The following is a 25,947-nucleotide window of genomic DNA, read 5'->3' on the forward strand; positions in this document are numbered from 1 at the left end:
CCAATTCCTGGAAAAGAAATTCTACCTTAGAAAAATGTCTTGACATAGTAGGAACTAAAAAGCAGGAACTTAAGGGCAGATGATGCTTCTGATAGGGGTCAAGCTTATTCTTTGAACCACAGTGAAAAAACAGATTTTTCTGCTCTTCAGGAAAATTCATCTTTTCAAACAGGTTAACCTGTTCCAAAACTGAATGACAGCAAAACATACAAGTAAATATTAATGCTTTTTGATAAGTGAACCCGTTCCTCCCAACTCATTTCAGGTCCATCCTTCAGAGATGGAAGGCACAAGAACATGGGCCTCATTTTTTTTGCAGCAAAGGACTCTGTAGGGTCTCTGTATTGCTTTTACCTCTTGCTTCTTGATTTGCCTTTCTGCTTCATATTAGTCCTTTGCTGTCTGGTATTATCATCTCATGTAGATGCTTATATACTCCAATTGAAATAATCTGAAACACATCTTGAGTGAGATGTTTTAAGAGAAAAAAAAAACCTCTTGGGTATTTCTTTTTCCTCCTGTTGGTGAAGGAATGTCTGAGCAATCTGGTCTTAGCAGAATCTCACATCTTAAGGCTGGATGAAACACGTATCTTGCTGAGTAAATTATAGTTGTAAAGCCCTCCTTCCAGAAGTCTCTTTTTAATGGGACTATTGTAGACTGTAAGGAATGCTGGTGACTGCATGTGTATGGCCACCTTGGTGGAAAAATTACTGCAAATGAGCAAGATGTTCACAAATGTTTAGTTGCTGTGACAAACTGCGAGTGAAAAATTGTGTTTATGACTTCCAGGTGTTTGTGGAGGGATAAGCAAAACACAGTGTTAGCCAAGAAGTAAGACCCTTGAGGCACTAAAAATATAAGTAAAGATGACCCATGTACCCTCTGAGGTGGCCTTAATTCCTGGCTTATTTTGCTGTATGAAGCATAGGTAGAACTGACTGTGGTAGATGTGGTAGAAAGTATTTGTTAATGCTTTGACCCATTGTGAGTGTGTGTGTGTACACATGCATGTGTGTATAACTCATTTTTGCTCTTTCACTGTTCCTGGTTCTCTCTGGGATCAGAGCTGAAAACACCAAAACCAAGCAAACAAAAATCTCTGCACCAGCTGGAGGGAAAAGATATCAGGATCCTCATAAGAAACCTCCAATGTTTCCGTACTTCTTATGGAAGGAATAACATGAATGTCAATTCTCTCTCTCCCCCCCCCCCAGCCCAAGTCAGTGGTCTCAGAGTACTCTCGTATTTCAGAGAAGCAACTAAACATCTGCGTATTTGGCCGAACTCTCTAAAGCTGCTTGGTTTATTCTGTTGCTACTTCTCCACAAAATGCTTCAGATAGCTCAGATAGCTGACTGAGGACTTCTGACTACGTATGTTTCACTACTCTCATTCACAGCATACCTCCAGTGAGGAAAAACACTGATCAGAACAAGCCAGGCTTAATCAAATCCTGCTTTGTAGTGGGTTTATTCTGATTCTTGACCAAACTGGGAAATGTGGTTTCAAGCATAGTCATCATTATCAGCCTTCCCTCTATTATCCACTCTCCACCATCTGGCCACTGGGCAGGATATATATGTTTAATTAATTCTGCTTTTACCTTCGACCTGTAAATAGTGGGAGTAATGTCAGATTTATATGTTATATGAATAACAAGGATTTCTCAGGAGACCCTATCCTGGTGAAAGAGGCTAACTGTAATTTTCAGCTGTGAGTAATTGTATATAATATAATCCTAAATGATTTTTCTTCTGTAATTTCATTAGAGTTTAGAAATTTAATTAGATTTTGAATCACTCTGAAATAAAGTAGCAAAACACCCAGAGACTAAGAGCAGTGGTTATTTTGTCCTCTGAGGCCAGAATTCTTGGTCTCAAATTGGCATGTGTTCATTAGGAGGAAGTTTGCAGAAGTTCTTGATATATTATTGTCTTTCAGAATGGACTCTGAATAGGTCTTTGGAGAGCATTAGAAGAGCACACAATTATTATACAGACTCTTTTTGAGGTTTAAGATCATCTGCCTTGCATATACTTAATAAAAATATGCCTCTAAAGTTGTTTAAGAAACTGTGGAGATAGGAAAGATGCTCCTCCAGTGCCTCAGTGCTCTTCCTGGTTTATTAGCAACTCCAGTACCTGTGTATGATGATACAGAGAGGAGTTGTTTGCTTTACTTTAGTGATTAGGTAGGTTTATGGTTATTTTTATTGCTACACATATGAACTGACATGGTGGCTGTAATAAGAAGCACATTAAAATGCCGTTCCTTCTCTTCCGTCCGAGGTTCAAAAGAAATCTGTCCTTCTGGCAAACTTTGATTCTCTGTGGAATTCATCCCATGTGCAAAACAAATGGAATCAAACTGCACTAAACAGGACAAAGCGAAGACCAGTGCCGCAGCTTATGATTGTGTGGGGTGCCAGGATAGTTGTAGTGGGTTCAGAATGGAGATCCTCTTAAAAGATTATGAGGGACTAGATATGCAAGTGCTTGTTCCCTTTTTGTTTTAACTGGTGTAACATGGTTTGTGTTTGTGGAGATGGCCTGATTTATACTGCTTAAGTAAAAAAGGAATTTGGGCATTTAGGAGCACATTCTCCAAAGCCTTTACCCACATAACAGTGCCTCTTTTTTCTTTAGGGTTAGTTGCTCGAACCAGGACTAGCCACATGATTTTGTGAGACTAGGTCCTTAAAGCAAAAGCATGTAACAAATTGAGGTGTTAGATAGAGAGGAGAAAATTCAGATTACTTTCAGCATGGCAACAATATAAGGAACCACAACAGAGCCATAGATAGCATGAATTAAAGAATCTCACAGAAATGAGCAAGGGGAGAGAAAACAAACATGAAATGAAGAATTTCAGCAGGAAAAATAAAACAGAAAAAAATATGCCCTTTAAATAATGGCAATCCAACCTATTTGAAAAGAAAGAGGAAACACCAATGCAATGGGATGCATGTCAGTGCCAAAGTGAGAAGTCAAAAAGAAACCTCCAGGCTGACCAGGATGTTCTGTTACTGACTGACCTATGGGTAACCATTGCTAGCATCCTCTATTTTGGCCACTGCAGGCAGACATGGGGTGAAATGGTTCATTGTTCTGATCCAAGGGGCCATTTCCTTTGTTTCATTAACAGCTCTCGATGAGAACTCATTATCACACAAATCCAGTCCTCAGGCTCAAAATCTGCTTTCAGAGTGTGGCGAAGTAAGTCTTGGAGTCTGATCGAAAAAGATTCTTAGGAAAAGATTGGAAGTTTTTGTGCACTTGGCTTGATGGATATTGATGGAGATTAGGCAACCTCAGGGCAGTCTGGTGTGCGTGGACGTGCTGCCTTCCATTAACATGTCACGTCACATCACAGAACAAATTGAAGAAAACATGTTCAGGCTGGTTACTGCCAAAAATCAAGGTTCTTTTGCTATGGGCATCCAGAACAAATGGAAACTATGTTTGAAAACTCACAGCTGCTCTTCCTTTGCTATTTTCTCCATCTCCTCCTCTGTCAGGATTCTGAGCTGCTGGGACAACTGGGAGGGATTCCACATCGCAGCAAGCAGCAGAATCACAGATGTCGGGTGTGTTAACAAAGGGAAACACGCCTGCACCAGTTATTTAGCGCCTTCTTCCCTCAACATTAAGGAATACTATGGGAAACCATTCAACATTTGAGTCTTGCTGCCTTTTTTTTTTCCTCCGTCTCCGTTTCCTTTTCAATGTGAAGGAACGTGTTATGTTACAGAGATGCTGGTACATTATAAAAACATGTTTTCTTGATTTTACTTGAGGGACACTATAGCTTAGTGCTATTGACAACTCAGAGAGGTGCAAAGAGACAATGAAAAAAGCCTTGGGACACATGTACTCAAGTCTCTTTCATGCAACATCAAGAAAGAAAATGCTGAAGCCGTCCATGGCTCATCTGAGGAGTCTATTCATTTGCAGATGTCCTGCTCCAGCTCTTGCTCTGTTATTAGGTTTATAAAATTGTGTGGTGTCCCTCATGGAAGTTATAACTTTTACTGAGCTTAATTTGTTCTATACTAGGTGTATTTGGATTATTCATTCAGGTGGTCTGCATCTACATGTCATTATTCCTTGCTTTCCAGTGAAGAAGATTTTTTGTATTTCTAAACTAGACTGATTCTGTGTTATGCTACAACAGGGAAAAACAGTATTACAACAGAAGGCAATTTCTTCCATGGTAAAGGAAAGCACCTGCACATCACTTCGGGAAGCTGTATATCTTTTGGGTTAGCACATAGCAATGAGCATATTAGGTGCTGGGATGAAACACAGGTAGATAGATATAAATTTGGGTTGAAAAATAAAGCTTTTTGTAGGAAACCTTGTGGCTAATCTTTCTGCTTGAAAAGCGCATATCTGGTATTTGCATGAAAACAGTCAAATTCATTCTAGGCTGAGTTTCAGACTCCTGCCACTGTGCCATAGGCATGGTCTGGGATCCTGAGGAACCTACTGATACTGTTTCCTGATGACAGTTTATAGCTCAGACTTGAGTGCAGACAACAGGAGTGTTAGTGGTTTCTCTTCTCTGGTGTGCTTTTTCCATACTGACACCTTTCAGCTGGAGAGCTTTGGCACCTACACACAGCGTAGCAGAGCTTTCAGTGTGGTGGTCTTATGGACAGGGTGGTATGTTTTTTCACGCATCCTCTGTGTGTGTGTGTTTGGCAGGGGGAGATCTGTTTAGAGCTAGCCATGTTATAAGCCATTGAAAATCTTTCTTTCCTGTCCGGACCTTGTGCTGCATGGCCATTGCAGCAAGCATGTCTCTAGCATTTTCCTTGTGTCTCTTACTGTCATTTCCTACAGCCTGGGATTCCAGGTAACATACAGAGAGCATTAGCAATGACAGCATTTTTTCCCATCTTCCTCTGCTTTAGACCGGAGGATTTCAATTCCTTTCTGGTTTCAGCTAAAAACTTTCTAGGAGAGGTATGCACTCCAGCTAGTGCATTTAGGCCTATAGATATGTTCTTAGCATTACCTTGTTGACCCTTAACGTAGTCCACAGCCTCATGTATTTGTAGACCACAGCTCAGAGGAATGGTTTTACAGAAACTTGTAATCTGACTTGTCTTGTCTTAGACAACCATAGCCCAATCTGTAGCCTGTCATATAAAATGTTTATAAAAGTTGGAGACAAATTGTCTAGTACAAGATAGTTTATTTAGGTTAAAAAGATTAATAATAAAGACTCTTCCAGGCTTCTCATAAAATCACCAGCTGGCCTGTCAGTTAGCTGAGAGTCTAGAAGTAGGAGGATGTCTTTATGCTTGAGATGACTGGGAAGTGTTTCAGTTAGCTAAGGAAATAGGAAAGAGGTCAGGATCCTGCCTGAGACATTGTAGTCCATGAGTCACTCTGGGAAGGATGAGTGTGGGAACACAGAGAGCAAAAGTTTAACAAGTCAAAGGAACTGAGAAGACTGGGAATTAGGCCTATATTCCTCCAAAAGCAAGGTTGCAAATAATAGTCAACGGAGACAAAAGCTCTGTTTCATATCGTAGCTTGATCCTGGTTTTTTTTTGATAGAACCAGGTCACATTTTAGTAGCAACTTGATACCGTCTGATCTGACTTGGTTTTTTGCTTGAAATGGATTATTTTTCCACTCTGATATCTTTCAGAGGGTTAGCAGGTGGGAAATTTCTTTTAAAATTACAAAAACTTCACCAATGGGAAAACATCTTAACCCTCTCTCAAATTTAATTGAAATTGTTCAGTAAGTTCACATGCCTTTGGGAGGACTGAGGAACACACACACCCAAGTATGATTATATGAGCTTTGTCGCTGTAGGAAAACATGCCATAGAGAACCTATGGTTCCCTGTCTCTCACCTGCATTGTGTCTTGGAAATATCCTGCAATATTTTTGGCTTGGTTGTCTAAAAAATGTGTGTACTCTCATGTGGATAACCCATTGGTTTTTTGATTGTATGTCCTTCTTTATTGCATGGATAGATTTCTTGTCTGGAGTAGAAAATATGTATTACAGTATGGAAAATTCAATAGTCTAACTCTGCTGATGATGCCTGAACAGATGCTGTTACAAAGTCAGAGAACTAAATCTGGATTTTTCTTTCTTTCTTTATTTAAAACCAAAACACACACCTAGGAAACATTACCAAAATAACATTAGAAGAACTGTATTGCACTAAGACGAGCTTTTTGGAAATGCTATTTTGTGCTACCATGTGAAATTTCAGACAGAAGATATATTAATTCAACCTGTTGCATATTTCCATGATAGTGCAGACTTTAGTAACATGGTCCCATGGTACGCAGTCCTCCCTGTCCTGTCTCCACCTGACTTCAAGAACAGATCCTCACCTCATCTGACATGGATGATGAATGAGGCAGAGTGAAGAAGGCAGTTGTTCAATATATCTCTTTATTTCCATCATTCAGTGGGACTAACAGGCCTTATTTATTATCATCTATCCCCTGTGTCAAACACAGAACAAACTTGTATTAATCCCAGTAGGGCTGCTCATATGCATCATCAGGTGCCTTTCACCACTTGGTCCAACTCCATCAGAAGGCTAGGTTTGGCTAGGGAAGGAGGTGTCTGCTTGTTTTCTTTGGCTGGCTCTGGCTAACAGCTCCTCTCTGTACAGGTCATCTCCAGGCTGGAGTTAAGAGTCTGGTCAGGGAGAGAAAGGACCCTCTTCACAGAGCATGTGGATTTCGGCACATTCGGCATCCTGTGGGAAGATCTCTCTACATTGCATTTGTCTCATCGCTCACACCTATCTGAGTGAGCTACTGGAGGAGGAGATTCCTCCACATACTGTATATTGTCTGAAGCACTGTAAGTCACAGTGGAAATACTGTAGCATTTGGAAAGGCGCTAGAGGAGCTGGGAGGCTGTGGGAGGAAGCAAAAATCCCACAAAGCTGACTAAAGGTGTCCTTGGGGGAGAGTTTGGCTCTCTGAGCCATGAGTTTAGGACTGGATCACCCTAAATGAAGGCTCTGGTACTCACTGGATGATATTGTCTGCTCCTCTGATTATCCAGCATCTCAGTCGCTGGAGGGCTCTGTGTTGATAAAGTTCCTTTACTGAGGCAGCACTGCTGGAATTTTTCCTATGTAGGTTTTCATACGGCATGGACAAAACATCCCAGGCAGCCCAGCTTTGTTGTTACACATTCTGATACACTCAGCTGTGTCTTAAAATACCTTTGAAGTGTATGATGATAACTTAGAAAGTTCCTAAGCAGCCTCTGAAAATGTCTGGGTGTTTACTTTTTGAAAGTGACATGTGTGGTGGTGGAGCAAAATGCAGTGCCCAGGAAAATTCAGAGCAAGAGAAAGAAAGGGTAAAGGATGTCCAATTCCCATCCAATGTTCTTTCATTTCCTGTCCACCTGTACTCTGTATAAACATGTTGGACTTTAACAAAGTGAAGCCACTGTGAGTAATTTATGTCAGTAAAATGGGGTAAACACTTCCAAGGGCATTGTGGTTATTGAAAAAAACCCCAGACACCAGAGACTGAAAATCTGGAGCTAGAGTTAAACTTTAGAGGAAGTTAAACCATCAGAAATTTTGAAGCAACTGCAAAGGTACAAGGTTTTGCTTAGCCCTCTTCAGACAGTATGTGATTCTAATGCAAAGATTTGGTTTTGGCAGATGATTTGTTGTTGGATTTGTTTTTTGAAGATGACGTTTAGAGTTCTGCAATTCAGAGGTTCAGGACTGGGAGGCAGATCCCAGCCACTCTCAGGCTGTATCTTGCTCACCTTAAATTCCTCCTGCTGCTCTTGCTGTCATGGTACAGAGCAGCAGCATTTTCTGCTCTGCAAGAGGTGCTCTGTACTTCTGAAAATCAGCCTGTTTATTCTACTGCTAACTCAGGAGATGGAGCACAATCTTTAGCCAGTGTTTATAAGAATATGAACAGAAATAGCTGTGTTAATGGTAAACCTCAGGGTGCCCAGGAAAGAAATGAGGAAGTCAAATGATATGAAAGTAATGACACCATAGCCAAAACAGTGTTTCTATTATTGTTTTTCTAAAATACTTATGTTTTTATGTATTAGTACCTACCTAATTTAAAGCAGGACATGAAGTGTGCAAGACAGGACACCTGGTGTAGTCACAGTTCCTGTTTTTTAGCTTTGCCTTTTCTTGATGTGTTTGCCTTGTAATTTTACAGCTTCTTAACATATTTGGGATATTAAGTTTTTAGAGGTACTAAGTATCCTTTTTTTTAAGGGTGAACAATAAGAGGATGGCAAAAATAAGTTGCCAACCTGTAATAACACTTATTTTTAGTGGAACAATTAGGCTTTGAAGGGAAGAATCAAGGGAGATGGATGGGAGGAGAAGGCGGCAGAGCTGACAGATTTCCTCTTGCTTTCAGTTGCTGTAGTGGGGGTGATCTAGTCCTTTGCTCTTGTCTGCATGTATGTGTTCTGTTTTAATTATGCTGGTGTCAGGAAAGTGAAATAGGTCCTTTGAGTGCTGCATAGGATAGGATGCAGTTTTGGAGGTGGTGGGAGAACTGGGAAACTTTAATTTAACCATTTTTGCTAATACAGTCACAGAGACTATTTCTTTCCGTGCAACAGCTGCAGTCTAGGGAGGCGTTTGAATGAACAGCCTCATTGTTTCACAGAGGAAGGGCAGGACACCAGGATTTTCTCTCCAGCTTCTCCCCATGTTGGTCCAGGAGAATCTACACTTGCTGGCCTCTACGGGTAGCAAAAAGGTCACTTGCTGTGCTGGGTGTTGAATGTGGGGGAAGCATCTCTTTGCTGTGTGGTCATTTAAGCGGTTTATTAGTATTTCAAGAATAATGGTGTCAAAGGCATGGCATCTGGCTCTGAAGACAGGATTTCAGGAGAGAATATGTCTTTCAATGAGATATTGTTGATTTCTCTCATAAAAATTGTGCTGACTGCAGTTCTCTTTAGTATCTAGGTACCTCTCAGAGAGCACAACTGTCCTTATGTCTCTCAGTTTAGTAGGAAGAAAACTGTCTGTTGTTTGTCTGCCTACCTCATCTCAAATCCTGAACTTCATTAAGGTGAGAATAAGTGTAAGCAGTCACAGCTGACATGACCACTTAGCAGATCAAAACCAGTGATGTAGGAAATTCTGGGCCATATCTAAATATAAAAGTGACAAATGCATTCAGTAATACATATTTTCAGGAAATAATAACAGTATCATAACACACTATTCATAGCTAGTACCTACTGCTACAGGTACAGAGCACTATAAGTACATGATACTCTTCCAAAGTCACTTTGCGGCTTTAGTGCCTAGGCAATGTATGGAAGGCTCAGGGTCCATTGCTGTTTTCTGCCTGGGCAGGAGAAATCGGTTTCTTTATGGCCAAAGGTATGCAGGTTGTTTCCTCCAAATGACCCACTAAGGAACGTGGGTGTTGGTCTGGATGAAACTTTTTTGTCTCTTCTGTTCCTAGGCATAAAATAGGGTTTTCAACAGAATAAATCTTTCAAGAAAATGTGCTGTAAATGTGGAAAGGTAGAGCTTCTATCAGGAATTAACTCCTGAAAAACAGCAGTTGTTTTTCAACAGCTTTTTGAGAATGTAGATGCAGTGCCCCATAAGAGTTGTAATTCAGGTAGTTCATGTCCCTGTTATCCTCTCTTGGCTGGGTCACCCACTGAATTGCATTCTCATGATGTGCTGTAACCAGAGGACAGAATGATCCATTGCACTGGCACAGCAAAAATTTGATGCATCCAGGGATTTTTTTTTTTTTTGACTAGTCAATTCAACCATCAAAAGAGGGGACATGAAATGTCAGATATGTCACTTCCACAAGAAAGCCTGGTAAGTTTCTGAGTAGAAATGTTCAGCTTGGATGGTTTTTTGGTGTTTGTTTGTTTGTTTGTTTGTTTTAATGATAAGGGAATCATTTGATGTCAGACTTCTAGTCAGGGCAGCGATGACTCGTGAATAGTGGACAAATGGGCTGCTACAGCATGTTTATATTATTCCTCAAATGTATGAGCATGTTGCACTTTAGTCTTGAAATCTTGTTGTTAGAAGCAAATTTTGAATGCATGTAAAGCAGAGCCACTTGAACAAATTATCCAGTTCTGCCTCAAAGTCATTGCCTCTTACTTTGTTTATAGTATGAGCAGTGCTGGTGACATGACATTAGACTTAACTGCATCCTGTTGTGGTGCTAACTAATATTTGCCCTTACACTAGGCATAAATAAGCTGGGACTTCTCTTGAGATAAAGCAGATATTGCATCTTTAATGGAATATAATAGGCATAAACAAACCAATTGCCCTGCTTTGGGATTAGAATTATGTGATTTTTCTCCCTTTACATTTAACAAACACTGAAAAGCACTTGAAGTCATTAGGCAATCTTCATAAACACCAAGTTAAAATAAAACAACCATTCATCATTGATTTCCATGCAGATTCCCCCCAAATATATTATCTGCCTGTGAAGACAGTCATTTTGCTCTTGTGCATGGTGCTGTGGAAAGCTGAAAGATTTCAGCCCCTCACAGAGGCTTCTCAAAAATCTCAGTCTCTGCATGGTGAGGCTGTGCCTGCCTAGCTCTGGCATGCCAAGCAAAGTGAGTGGAGAGACGTTTATGGACAAATGAGGAAGAAGGGGACCAAAATCCAAATTTGGATGCCCGAAATGACAGACTTAGATATGCTTCTAGTTACCTCTCTGCTTTCTTCAAGCACTTATATATAGATTTAGGTACGTAAACATCTGTTTTAGCTCCTTCAACAGGAATTTAAGCACCTACATTATGGTTTAAGATTCTTAAATTAGGTTAGAGCATCTAACCAATGTTATCTTTCTGACGGATAGGGCCTGAGGTCTTTCCTATGGAAGCAGTGTTAATGATGGGCAGTTAGCAGAAACAGCATCTCAGTGCATAGTCACTTTGCTAGTAAAATCATCACTATGCGTGATCAAGTGACAGCCAAGGCATTCAACTTTGACTACGTTACCAACGTCTGCCTGCATCACAACACAAATTAATCTTATGGGAGGGATCTGAAACAAGACTGCCTTTCCCACTAAATCCTTGAAGCACCACAGATTCAGGTAGATGCCATTCCCCTGTATTGTCCATCTCTATCGAGCTTGCAGTCTCCCATTCCCCCACTTCCCCTCATACAGAGCACCTTGTGAATTAGATTTATTTGAAGATGTCCTTAAAAGCCTTATGTGATGGACAACAAACGCGAGGTGGCCACTGATCACAGCTTATGTGAAGTTAATGTGTTCTCTGGTCTTCATTGCTCTGCAGAAATCAAGCCCTTGGCCATAACGTGTTTCTTGATTTCCTTCCCCCTTGTTTGTCACTGTCCTTGTTTGTCAATCAGAAGTATATCAGATAGACCAGTTCAGGGGTAATACAGGGTTGCTTAAAAGTGTTGATGTCTGGGGAGGAAAGAGCAGAACCAGCATGTGAAGTATTCAAGGGCTGACTTTAAACTATGTGAATTTGTGCTATGCAAGCTGCACCAGAAAAGGAAATGCAGTCACTCAAGCCTGGGCAGATATCTATCATTCCAAAACCATGCTGTTGAGGACTTTGGTTGAGGGGGAGCATCAGGGAGGGGAAAATAGAAAGTGGAATGTAGGTTCTCAGGATTGCAGTCTATTAAGAGGCAGAAGTGCCACTATCACAAACTCACCTATTTCTCCCCCAGGGAAAAAAGTGGAAACAGTACAGATAACATTACCTCAGGTCTCTTGGTGTGAATTTTGAGGAGTTTATATAAATCTGGTCCAGTGTACATCCATGCATCTAAATTTAGGTTGGGACTCCTGTGTTCAAGGGCAATTTGAAGTACACTTTTGCCTCACTTGGGCTCTTACTTTCTCTGTGGACTTGCTATAACCTCAACCTGCCTATGGACACCAAGTCTCTTCATGGGTTCAGCAAAGCAAGAGTTCGCAGGGTGAAGACTGAGGAAGAGATCACATCTACATATGCACGTGCTAGCCACAGAAAATCAAAGTCATCCCCCTTTGGTGATGAGTATCCTTAAATGCCACCATCCACTCCTGGGTTGCCAGGGGGAGAGGTCTTCACAGAGGTGCCACTCCTCCAGCCTCTGGGACTGTTTCTGTCTATAGCACACAGCTCTGGTTTCTGCCTGGAAGCCTTTCTGTAAAGCGTTTCAGCTTGTTTTGTTACACAGTGCTAAACAGGCAGGAGGCATCTGTCATCTCTTCAATGCCTGTGCGGAAGTCCCTGCTCCCAGTGGCTGCCGGCACCAACCGGGGGTGTGCAACAGGTTTGACTCTGCAGGGTGCGCAATATTCTTCATTGCCCAAGAGCCTCTCTGTGCCTCCCACCATGAAATGCTGCAGCAGAGGCATTTCTGAGGGTCTTCACTGGCATAGATGGAGTAAACTGATGCCTAGATGTCATATTTGAAAATGAACTTTGCATCTCCAGTGATTTCTTTTTACTTTTACAGCATTTTTCCATGTTTTTCTTCTCCTTGGCTGTCTAGGGAAGTCCATGCCTTGATAACACCTGCCTGGAAATGCAGGCTGGGCTGGAGCTGATGTCTTGCTGACTTGCTTGGATCCATTCTCATCTCTTGGGATCTTCAGTATTAATTGTCCATTTTCTCCTTTTCTGAGCTGTTTTCTTTTCCTGCCAACCCCTTTGGCTGTATTATCTTCCTAACAGTGAATGCAGCAGAGGGTTTTGTTTAAAATTTATTTCCCTGATGCCCGAAGATGGAGAAAATTAATAAAAACCTGAGTCAGTGCCTCCAATAGTGACTTGAAAATGGGAGGGTTTTCAGTGATCCCCATGTTCAACTGGTCTGACGCTGCGATTAAGGGAGGCAAAGGTTCATTTCCTATCATGTTTCTTTGGCATTCAGTTCTCTAACTCACCAAGGAAAATTCTCATCATGTCTACAGTTTAGTGTGTCACTGGTTTAGTATCTTATTTTGTTTTCTCTATGACTAAAGGATTTTTAAATTTCCCAGTTCACCAGCAAGAGCCCAATCCAGCAACATTTAGGCAACACCAGTAAAATTACAAGGTGTCTTTCATCTGTGAGGACCCTCCCCCTACAAAGTCCTTTATGATTGGCATTAAGAGGTCATTCTTTCATCCCTGCAGCCTTTATTGGGGTGAAATGCAAGCACTGTTACCAGCACTTAGCACAGATAAGCAACAGCTTAGTTGGGGCTGCAGTATTTACTTGAGGCTGCAAGGATGCAAGACTTAGGGAGGCCCAATCTGATCAATATTCACTCCTGAGACAAATGTCTAAGGAAGAATTTGATATAGTTTTGTATCACTGGGCTTCTGTGTGGAGCTGTGAGCAAAGTTTTACAGGGGTTGGGATGTAGGGAGGCCATGGGGGAGGGAAAAACAGTATCAGAGGTGATAATAGAGTTATATAGCTGTAGGAGGATGCTGATGTTCACAGAGCAGAGGCAGGGACATCTTCTCTGGCTATAGCAAAAAGTGGCATGGCATGGCAAAGAATAAAGGAAATGCAAAACTGAGGGTCACACTAAAACTACAGACTGTGAAGTGCCATGGCTGGGGTGGGCATAGAGGGACCAATGATATAAAAGTAGATATATTTTGTAAAGCAGCTTTTGGGGCTCTTCAGCTAAGGAAATTTTAGGTAATGTTTCAAATGTGAGGTCAGACAAGGGGACAAAGTTGTAGCATTGCAGGAGGCAAGGCCGGTGTTGAAGGTGAAAGTAGAGAGCACAGTGATGCTAGTCTGAGCAGAGACCCAGTAAAAGGGCTTGGCTCATTCTGCAGAGCTACAAAACTCACGCAGCATTTTCCAAAGAAGGCCTGTAGCAGTCAAGTACCTCTTGCAGCTGAATCCCCTGGACTGGGCATCCATATCCCCTTGGCTCTTCAGACTACCCTCTGTCTGTTCAGTGAACTCTTGTTATCCCACTTGGTGTGATAAAAGAAACTGCTAAAACTGGAGGCTGCTGAGTGCTGTGCTGCCTCTATTCAAATCTCTAATGAGCTCCTCCTTGTAGCTCTAGGTTTAATTAGTTTTCATTGCAATATTAATGATCCAAACAAACCATTTTAACTTTCCTGTTGCACAGCTGGAATCTTCTTATTTAGCATTCTGCTCTATAAGGGAATCACACCAACTTCCTTTCCCCTCCCCCATTTGTCCCATTAATATGCATTAAAATCACAGTCTCATTGGCATAGAGTTTCAGACCTGCTATAAAACTCTAATAATTTCTAAAAATGGCAAGGTTGAACTAATGACAGAGCCTTAGCCAAATAATACAAAGATAGATTTCTCCCAGAGTTTGATGGCAGTGGTGATTAATACTTCATTTGTTTATTTATAGGCTATCAGCACTTACAAAGGTTTGCTCATTCCTCTGAGCACACATACAATCTCTCTTGAACTCCACAGTATTACAGCAGAAATGTCTAATCTGTTAGTCTTTAACAAAAATGCCTTCTTTCTCTCTTTTTTTGTTCAGGAGAAGGGCATGCCCTGCCCTTCCTAGCATAGATCTGAAGATTGCACATCTCAAAGGCTTCTCCTAACACAACGGAATAGGTGCATCTCGCATTTCCCTCTGAAATCCCTGATAGGGAAGACTTAGAGGAGAGTCTTTTTGTCACTTTCTGGTGTGTTTCAGCTCCTGGACCCATTACGATTTGTGGAGACTGAAATAAATTGGGTTGTAGATAATCTGGGGATCTTCGTGTTGAAGGATGCTAGAGAAGACTAGACTCTCCCATGCTGAAGGACTGACGTGGAGTCTTGCCAGCACTTTCTCCTTCCTGAGTCGTAGAAATCAAGCAAGGAAGCTCCAGGGTCTCTTGCCCAACCTCCTTCTCAGAGCTGGTCTATTGCTAACACTAGATCTGGTCAGTTCTAGCTTTGTCTTGTTTAGAAATGAATGTTTTCTAGGAGCCTGAGGAGCTGTGCTCTGCAGATAGGCTGTCAGCATCTGGATAAAAGGGTTTACCGGCCATACTGCACAAGCAGAGGTCAAGATACAACTCTGAAAGTGCCAAGGAGATTTAGTGCCATTTGCAAAGAGTCATTTTCACTGGGACTTACTCTCCTAAGTGCTCACATTGTTTTTGAAAATAGGACTTTGGAGTGTGAGCATGAAGATAAAGGGGTGAGGTCTGGTTGCTTGCTTTGGCATTGCCTGCAGGGCAAGAGAGCAATGAGTGACTTGACTGCAGAGTGCCAGCCCCATGGCCCAGACAACAGAGAGCTGGAAGTGCCTTATCCGGAGCCCCTGCTCTGAGAGCCTGATGTAGGCAGTTTTTCCTCATGCACAACCCCCAACTCACCCCTTCTCAAAGAGGCATGTCCTCACAGAGCATTTTCCTTAGGCACTTATCGAGCCAGATGTGAGCTGAACACACACTGCTATACCTAAATTGAGCATTTATGGTACCGTAGACTTACTTGAAAACCAAAGCAATTCAGTAAGTGTAGGAAAGAAGTTGCATCATCAAGGTCTCCCCTGGCTGCTGTTGGTGTTGGGAGAATTGTCCAGGAGATAGATGGGTGCAGAAGGTCAGGACTTCACTCAGTGGTCCCAGGGCTCTCTCCAGCTGCGTAGGATTGTAAACATAAAACTCCCCACCTCCATCTAGCTGTGTTTAAATATCATAATTTTTTTCTGTCTACCTAGCTGACTGAATAGAGACCTTTAGTGGGTGGGTATCTTGGCTGATGGGAATCATGACCCATTTTCCTAACTTTTGTGATCTCGCAGGGGAAAGACTTCAATGTGTGGAGTTTTTTGCCAGAATATTTCTCTGCAGCAGAAGTTTCTTGAAGGCTTATATCAGTGAGCTGGTTTTGGTAATGCTCTCGTGCTGGTTTCTGTCAAGTTTATGAGAGTTTGTCATTCATTTGTTGTGCTGGAGTATAACTGTGAATGATAACCTACAAAAGCACATTGTCAACAAGTTGAAATGTATTTGTCCAAAGTGATCCTGCTCAGAAGTTGTAGGTAACTAACTTGTTTGCTCCCAAGTGGGAAAAAGCAAGACCATGTGTTATCCCTTCAGAAATTGTGAGAGTAGAAGGGGGAGAGAAGGAGACAGGGAAAGGAAGGATGCTATCTCTTTGCTCATCTGCAAAAACTGGAGATAAGCCTCACTTGAACTGAAAGCAGTATCAGAATCATATCCTGACAGTGTGACAGGGTTATTCAGCCTGCACCCACAGGTACGTGTGGTGTGATGGAGGACCCTTTCCCTGGTCTGGAAGCACAGCTCATTGCCAGGCCATGTCCCAGCTGGGAAGGGAATAATCAAGAAAGGAACATAATAGCAACAGGGAGATAACTACCCCAAGGTTTCATGTAGCCAGAGGTCCCTATAGTACCTTGCTGCAGTTGACAGTACCACAGCATGAAAATGAGTAGTTTAGACACATTTCTTACTCCAAATGCAACTGTTGTTTAAAATTAAAATGAGTAAGCTCTCTTATCACTTTCAGCCAGCCACAGCTTACCACACAAATATCTCTCTTAGTTGGTTTTCTTTCCCTATCAGTAAATATCTCTCTCCACCTCTGGGAACATACTGGTGCCTCCCAAAAGCTCAAATTAAATGGTTCACCAAAACCAACATGTGCAGTGAATGTGTCCGTTAGCTAAAACTGAACCCAGAGCATTCTAGCTTCTACTAGTATTTATGGTTAAGTATACCAGCAAGGTTTGAAACAATATGTCCATACAGGTCAGCATGGCTTAACTTAAATGAATTTAACATCACTCATTTCACTGGAATTTAAGCCAACACATTTTACATCATATTTGCTGTAAGCTGCAGCAATGAGCCCATGGCTAGTTAGCATGGTTCAGTTGATATGTGGTGGTGGTGATAAACTTGTAACCTAGTTTGCCACAGGAGCGCATCTGACTGCAAATTTAGTGTGTTACACAAAGGTTTGTCATGAATGATTGAACCAAGCCAAACAATATGGAAAGTTTTAAGCAGTATAACTTAGGGCTCAGACTGAGGTCTGAGTTCCTACAGCATATGGGTTACCACATATCACTACTTACTTACCCAGGGGCTTATAGTCCTCTCTGGTCTGCCAACATAATTATGTGTGGTTTCTCCCTAACCCAGTTCCATCAGAAAGATGAAGTTTAGTTTAAGTTCTTGCTGGGATGACTTTCAGTCTGTGCTGTTTCTGCAGAGTCAGGCTTGGGGAATCCAAAGGGGCCAGTAAGATCCGGAGTGGGAAGGTGGGGCAGTAAACTGCTGGGCACTAACCTCCTGACTGGCTTGACAGCAATCGGCACAGCATGTGTAATTGCAACTTCAGTGACCTGCTTTGCTCTTTCTTCAGTCAGTCCCTTAGCCAAAATAGTGCTGCCAAGCTAAAATCAAAGTAACTATACCAAGGGACGGATCTGTTTTATCAAAATTGTTTTCTAAATTGATTTAAATTGGTGTTCAAACTGCGTGCATGGCTTCCTTCAGTGACAGAAGTATGATTTTACCTCTTTCTATTCCTGATAGCTCTGCAGCGCTGAACCACCTGAGAGGGGACAGGCTTGTGTCCCTCCATAGCAGGGCATTTCCACTAAAACCGAGCCAACTTTTGATAACAAAATTGTAATTGTCAGTGATGTTTCCATTAAGAGCCTTGGGTGACTTTCTGCTCCCAGACTAAATCACATGGCACTTAGAGAAACATAATTTTATCTCATACCAGAGCACATCTTTCATTGCTGGTCGGGCTGACAGCATCTCTTAAAAACATAAGATTTCAGGAGAGCGGATGCTTCATGTTATTTCTATTTGCTTGGCACTTTGAACCTTTGCAACACCAGCCAGCTTCAGGTTTTTCTTCTGCAGCTGTGAATCTGAACTTACATGTTTTTTGGAGGACTGAGGTCTGACTGCCTTATGCAGAAACCATTTAACTGCACTGTCCTCTCTTTAAATGAAAGAATCATTTCTTGTGCTAAAAGAAACATAAAAATTTATATGTTTTGGGGATAAGTTGGTGTGTCTGCATTAAACACTGAATCTTTTGACTCTTAATAGAAGCATTAGGGCCAGCAACCTTGCCTTAGGTGCGGATGCACTGAAAGGGAAAAACCCAGACACCTACTGGCAATTTCAGCAAGGGCATTTCCAAAGACGAATGGTACTGCAGGAGTTAGGTGCATTTATAGTTGTTTATGAATAATTAATAATTATATTAAAGGTGTAGTGTTGGCTGGGCAGGCTTCCTCTTCTGGAATTGAAATCTCGTCTCAAAATCTTTAGCCATTTGGCTTGTGATTGAAAGCTGTGTGCCGTTTCCACGTTGGAGTTCATTGCAGGGAAAGACTTGAAGTTGTCAATTGTTCCAAGCGCTAATGGAGGCATTAAAAATGTAGCAGCTTACTGGGGAGAAAACAGGGTGGGTGGGGAACACGTGGTACTAGCATATGCTGTAACTGGACTGTAAGTGGTTTCCACATATTCATGAATGATGGCTGACCTCTACACTGCTAGGGCACATGTGTGCACGTCCATCATGACAACACACTCTGAACTTACTCCATCAGAGGCCCCTGGGAACATAACCCCTGTATCTGTGTCCAAATATAGCTCTGCTGGTCTGCAATATAAGGCAGTGGGGAGAGCTGCTGGATCGAGGAGCCATTTGGAGACTGTGCTGCAGTGATATCCACCAAGATCTCCATGCCTGGTTGGTGACCTTCTTTGCTAAGAGGCAAATGTCTGCAGCTTGTAAAAGAAAAAGATGCCTCTGAATGCCTTTCCACTTTTAAAAGCTCCTCAGTGCCGGCTCAGCAGAGCAAGTGAAACCCACAAGTGGCAGTGCTTACTGTACTTGTACTGTATGAATGTATGCAGCTATACATCTGGATGAGGAGGCATGTCCCAAGCAGGGGGCTGGGAATGATTCCTGGAGCTGCCTCTGACTTAACGCTAGAGCTTTGACCTGAGCCAAACCACTAACTAGGAACTGTTTCAAAGTCAGTTCATGTGAAAACAAGGCCAGTAACCCGTAACCCCTCTCTGCCTCAGTGTCCTCCTTTGTAACCCCTTTGTAAAATGAGACTACATAACGGCTCACAAGGGATTAGGGAAGACTCATTCATTTGTATTTAAAGTACATCAGGATCCTTGGAGAAAAGTCCCTTATTACAGCAATAGTGAATACAACCAATAATAACAATTCCTTTATCACTGTGAAATTGCAGGGATTTGGTCAACATCACTTGACTACAGCTTTGTTTGTCCTCTAGATTACAACAACGAACAAATCATTCTCTCTAAGTGTTTTTCAACATGGAGGATGAAAATGATATATTGCTATCTTTTAAAAGAAAATTAAAACTTTAATTCTAAGGTGTGTGTAATAAAATGGCACTTTAATTCTCTAGTGTGCCATGCAGGCTTCTGCTGTTAATTTATTCTTTTCTTTTCTTTTCGTGCTTCATGTAATATTCTGAAGTTATTAATGTGGCAATATATTTGACCACAAAAACCTGCCTTCTAGTGTTGTTAAGACTGTGAATTAACTCCACAAATGGAAGGCATTTCTGACTTCAAGGCAAACAGATAATGCTTGGGATAAAATGATTAGCAACATGACAGATATGCAAGAACTCTAGGAGAAGGTTTTCCCAGGTGTCTTGACACGGTGTGTGGGCTTAGGTCTCACAAGCCCGTGGGACTCCAGCTGTCAGTAGCATGTTTCTGCGGTGCAGTGTGTGGTGCAGACACCTGTGACCACCACTACCTGAGCTGCTGCAGCCCCTGGGACACAGCCGCTCAGTGCAGCTGATTCCCCCTGAACAGCACTGCCACTGCCATGCTTGGATACCTTCCTGTGCCAGAGTGAGGGTGCTAGGTGCCACATTGAGGTCCCTGCAGCACACACCCCAGTGCACCACATACCGGCAAAATTCACTTGGTAAGGTGGCATCTCAGCCCTTAAATGACTTGGATGTCACCTGTCTTAGCTGGGTAACCCAAAACCCAGCAGCAGCCAACAGAAAGGCATTCGGTGGGATTGGATTCAGTTCAGTGTAATGTAGACCAAATACTTGTAACTTTGCAAACATTTCCAGGACTAAGATGTGGACCTAGAAATGCCCAATCAATTTCATTTTGTACCTGTGAGCTAAGTCATCAAAGGCTGGCAGAGTGCTGCCCCTTGTAGTGATTGTAGCATCAAGCCCTGAAATCACCAGTGCCAGCCTAGGTTGTAGGTACTTGCGAGTAACTTTCCTCATCCGAATCATTCCTTTACCGTTGTGCTTAGGCATTTGCAGGACTCATCCTGTGTCAGTGGTACAGTTTCCACTGAATGCAAAGTAATGAGCACAAGTTCAGTGCTCCCTATCTGTGGGCCTTTGGCAAGGAATGGCAAATTAATTGGAAAAAGAAACAGGTTTTTGTTAGTGCTAGTTGCCAGGATTAGTATCAGGCATGGGGAATGGGAGTAGTTAAGGCGACCATGGACAAGGTAAACTGGGTGGTATATTCCACACGTGGCATCAGGAGTTACTGAGGTCTCAACTCTGCTATGGATGCAGCACACGCTCATGGGGTAGCCCAGAGAGGCTGTCTTGGCAGAGAGCTAAAAGGAGCAGAGTTTTCCAAGATGCTTTGCTAAAGTGTATTGCTATGTTAGCTTTGATGTCTGTCTCTCCGTGCTTGTAGGCTAGACTCATGCCTTCAAAATGTCTGCTTTGTGCTCAGCAGTCGGAAAGGCAAAAGACTGGGAAAGGGATCAAGAATAGTATTGTGTCCCTATGTAAATCCATTCTGAATACTGCCTGTGGTAATCGCTGTCACCTCAAAAAGGTCATAAGAGTAGATTAGAGAAGGTACAAAGAGTAGAAGTGTGGAGAAGTGCAGAATATCTTCTTCCATAAGAAAATATTAAATAAGTAGGTTTCTTCAGCCTAGAAGAAAGACAACTGATAGGGATTTTTTTTTACCATTTCCACAATCTAGGAACTACAGGCCACACAATGAATACCAGTGGAAAGATAATCCTGGCCACAGTCAGAGACAGGATATTCTTTCTGATGTTCTTGCAAGGCGATGAATAATAGGGTTTGCATGGGGGAGAGGGTTGGGGTTTACACTGATCACCTGGCACAAATACAGGTTGAGTGGGTGCACAAAGGACCTCCCTGCATCTTTTTCTTCAGGATGCTGACACATCCTGACAGATGCCAGAATGTTATGTGGAAGGTTGGGCTGAACCATGGCACCTGCATCCACCTGGATTTGGTGGCCTGTCACTTTGTGGACAGTGCAGACTCTACGGAGGGCTGCAAAAAAATCTGACTCTTTGATAGAGGCTGCATAAATAGTTTATATCCTGGCATTTTTACTAAGCAGCAGATGTCTAGCTCTAGGTGGGCAGGGATTCTTGTCTTTAGTAGTATTAATCAAAGATCTTCTAACTAGCAGCATTTCTCAGAAGCCTAATTACTAATGGCCATTTTTCATGGCTGCTGATTTTCCACCCTCTTTCCAGGCCTTGCTGGTCAGCCCATTGGCTCCAGCACTGTTGTGTGACTGTTTACCTGATACCTAGCTCCCTGGCTCTGGGCACAAGCAAGAGAGAGGTCGGTTGGTGTTGTCTTTGTCAGTGGCTGGGCAGAGGCAGGTTGCATTGCCTTAGCCCTTTGTTGGACTTCTTCTGGAGAAGAATGAGGTGCAGTTAAGGCAAATTTTTCATCTGATGAATGAAGAGTTGAACTGTAACTACTCATCCCCGTCACTGCTTCCAGGCAGGGAGCTGCTGAAGTGAGGCCAAGCCACTGCCACCCTCTCCTCCGTCCTCCAGCCCTTGTGCTCAGCACACTGAGAGCTGAGGACATGCACTTTTTCCAGGGCTGTCAAATGAACAGTGAAAGGAAACAGACTTAAAGGCTCGTTTAACTGGAAAACAGCACCTGTCTTTTTAGGCAAAGGCAGTCTTCGCTTGTCACTCCTGTCAGCAGCATGGGCTCTGCCCGGAAGGCCCTTTAGGCACCTGATTATGTAGGAGGGGGAGCTATGTTGTTGTGCTGCAACACCCGCAGTGCTGGCGGGCCGCGGGGCGAGGGGAGGCGGGTTAGGTGTCAGTCCTGGGGGATATCGCTGCCAGCGCTGCTCAGAACCCCTCGCTCGCGCAGGGCGTGCCACCACGGCCCTGCCGTTTCACACTCTCCTAGCCACAGTCGGGGAAGGAGAGCACCAGCACGGGCAGATTTTCTCTGTGAGGATGACTGGGTACGTATCTCTTTAGTTCATCTTTCTGAGCGAAACGCTGTTTCCGGAATGATTTTGAAGTGAAATATAACACCCTTCGTTTATGTGAACTTGTTGCTGGCAAGAGATGGCACCCTGTCTTGCTCAAATTTGCCAACGGCTTCAGTGTCCCCCTTCTCTCTTCCTCTTTTCAGCCTAGCTCTAAAATCCCGTTGCGTTGCAGTGGTCAAGAATGACACTTGGGTCTGAAAGCAAAAGCTTATGGCAAAGGCAGGCTGGGGGTACGGTGCTTGCCCGGCACCGAGAGCACAGCAGGGCTGCTCACAGGGCTTCTTGGGCAGAGCAACAGCTTAGTGTGGTTTGCTTAGGAAGGCTGAAATGAAGGGACTTCGAGGAGAATACTTAATTTATTTAGGCACCTTTGATCTGATCCTATAAAATCTTAATCTGATCCTATTTCCTGCCGGAAAATTCACAAGGAGTCAACAGAAATAGGATGAGACCTGCAAAGTTTAGAAGAAAAACAGTTACGCTGGTTGTTTTGTTGCTCTTAGTTTTCCCTTTATTCTTTCCTTATTTTTGTAGGACTTTCCCAGTATCCCCGCTCCCTTTACATCTCCTCTTGTGCACATTTCGTTTGTATTTCCTCGCTCTGGGGATCTCAGCCATTGCTGGGTTTCAGTCCCCTTTCTGGGGGCCAGAGTCCTGCCACCTCTCTTCAGCTGTCTCAGCACTTGGTGCCTAGGCTAAGCTGGTCAGGAAGGCTTTCCTCTCTTATCCATGGGGAGGACCATGTCCTGAGACCATGATTATTCCTGCAGGAAGAAAGACATTTCAAACCTCCCAGAGGTGTCTGCTACCCTCCGTTGATGAGAAAGGGAGCCTAGATGGCCAGTTTAAACTTGTAAAAGGCCAGCACTGGTGTGATAGATTCTATCCACTGGATCTCATCTTCTTGCTCATACAGGATATTTTGCACTAGAGCTTTTCTCTCCCTCACATCACTGATTGTGAACCATCCATGCATTCAAATGCTGAAACAAGTGTTCTTGAGTGTCTCTGTCCCCTGAGGGTGAATTGCTGCATTCCTGCCCCCTCCCAATAATAATAATAATAATATCTTCTATTTATAGAGCTTCAAAGTTTCCCAAAGAGCCACCTTTGGGATGGAACATACCAACAGTTAGATAGTGCATAGCAACCCTAGACAACAACTTAAGACAGATGAATGTATCCAGTTGAAGCTGAAGATGAGATTTCATTTGGCAGAAGATAATTGCAAAAGTTATTAATTATTATTGTTGTTGTTTATGCAGCTCTAGACTCAAGAGCAATAGGCACTTTCTAAATACTACCAGTAGGTAGACAAAAGCACAAAGGCATTATGATCATACCATAGTAATTTGCAGAAGGCAGAATGTGCTAATAAAAATCCTCCCTTGGAGGTTCTCCATCTAGGACTCAGCATAAGCTGATGAATAGTCCATAATGCTGGAAGAGGAGAGAGCTGGATTCTCTTCCTGGCTTTTCTATAGATTCCCAGTGTAACCTTGAGCATATAGTTTAGTTACTCCAAATCTAACAACATGTCTACACAGCATCTTGTAGATGTTTAACTAAAGGTGAGACCTGGAAAGCACTCTGATAGAAGTACTTGATAGGAATGTCTATGTGTTTTGCAGTGTGGTTTTATTCAAATCAACAGTTGCTAGGGTTTTTTTGTCTTAAGCAACAGAACTGGGTGTACATGGGACCTGGATTTATAGATCATCTTCTGTGAGTGCAAGGTTAGGTGCTTGCTTACTCTGGTACTGGCCACAGTGGAAACCCCTCATATACTTGATGACTGTTATTAAAATCTCATGGACTTCACAAACTAATGTAACTCAAATAGTAAACATAAGGACTGTGTGATTATATCTGAAGTACCCTGTGGAAACAGTGAGTCTGCAAATTACTTTTGAAGACAACTATGAGAATTTGGTGACTATAATTTTTTACATTGATGCCAAAATAAATGGTAAAGCTGTGAAATGTAAAAAGGAAAATGTGAATCAGGACACTGGAATTAACCATACATTAGAGCATCTAATGTTGAAGAAAGTAAAAATATCTTTGTTTAAATAACATTTAATTTTTACTCATTTCTATTTACACCACCAGTTCCTTGCTTTCTTTGTATTTTCTGGTCTTGCATTACTAACATAGAAGTATTCCTAAAAATCTGTAGCCTTTCAGAATTTGTAGAGCTATTTTTTTCTACTGAGATGTTTCATGCTTGTCGTGCTCAACTTGGCTGGAAAAAGACTAGTCCAAGGTCTCATTAGCATCCCTTCTGTGAGGACGGCACAAACTCTGTCTTTAAAGCAGTGAGCAAACAGAGCGTGTTCCAGCTCCCACTCATGTCTCTGGAAGCGTTTCTGTTGATGGGAGCTGGCTCAGCCATATCTGCCAGGCTGGTTCTGAACATCAATTTCCAAAATACCCAGCTTCCATGTGTCACATTGAAATGTCTGAGGGGCTATTGTCCTTCAGCAGGATTGGAATATTGAAATCAACGGGACTTGTGATCCCAAATGACATGTTGTAAGTGTCATCAGTGGAGACATCAAACCTTGCCTCCTTGTTCAGGCCTGCCTGCATACACAGTCATTTTCTTAATGGATTTCCGATACACCTTGGATTTGGAAATTACTGCTGTATTTTGAAACAGCAATTCTTTCTGTCGCTAACAAAAAGATTGCAATAAAAATGCACTTAGAGCTTGCAGTACTTAAATGCTTCAGTCTGTGCTCTACATTGTGTGTAAACACTTCTGCTGAAATCACTAAGAATATCTGTATGAGTGACGTTATAGATATGCTTAGAGTCCTGAGTCTGTGAATATATTTAGTTTTGTTCCTAAGAGAAGGGCCCCTAACCTCTTCAGGAAGATAATCGATCATATACATGTTTGCAGGATTAGAATTTTCATCAGTCATAATTTTTTGTCTTATTTTTAACTTTTTGCCTAAAATGCCTTTCTAAAGTTTAAAGGAAACTAGTTGTGACATTTTTTTAAAAGACAATATTTATCTCTTTACTCCCATTACATTTTTCTTCAAATATTTGACAGCATAAATTTTCTAATGAGTTTTGCAGACTGCAAACCTTTAAAAGTGCCTGAAGTCAGTGGTTTATGTGATCATAACTTAAACCACATGCCCTTTCCTTAATGGAATGAGATTAAAGAAGAATTCTTTTGTTTGCATTTGTCAGTTTATTAATACCAGCCACTTTAGTACATTTGGTACAGTGAATTTCAGCCCCAGGAATCACTTTACAGCTAAGAGTAGTCTCTGATTACCTGGCACTCATCTGGTTAATCCTCATTAAGGGGTTGTGACATAGTTTTTAGGCCTGGGGGATTCTTAGGGGGTTCTCTGATGCTGCCTTTCTATCTACTCCACATAGCTCACTGACCCTACTCTCCAAGTTCAGCTACAGGGAAAGGATGAAGATCCATCCCTAGTTTTCCAGTCCACCCAATTCCCTAGGCAGATTGTGCCAAGGACCTTGCATCCAGGTCCTGGGCTGTGTCGACCAGCCCAGGCGTACTGCAGGTGGAGGAGCTGGGACTGATTTCTGCAGCAAAGCTGCACAACTGAGCTGTTTCCGATTGCCGCATTTCTGTTTTCTCGCTTTTCTGCAG

At 42.4% G+C, this 25,947-nt stretch overlaps 1 protein-coding gene across 4 annotated transcripts in view; it reads left to right on the forward strand.

Moving 5' to 3' along the window:
* C8H10orf71 (chromosome 8 C10orf71 homolog) overlaps positions 1-25,947 on the forward strand; it is a 99,930-nt gene that overhangs the window by 44,249 nt on the left and 29,734 nt on the right. The gene's annotated exons all lie outside the window — the stretch shown is intronic.

The sequence above is a fragment of the Ciconia boyciana genome, chromosome 8 (genome assembly GCF_034638445.1).
Source record: "Ciconia boyciana chromosome 8, ASM3463844v1, whole genome shotgun sequence".
Taxonomy (NCBI): Eukaryota; Metazoa; Chordata; class Aves; order Ciconiiformes; family Ciconiidae; genus Ciconia; species Ciconia boyciana.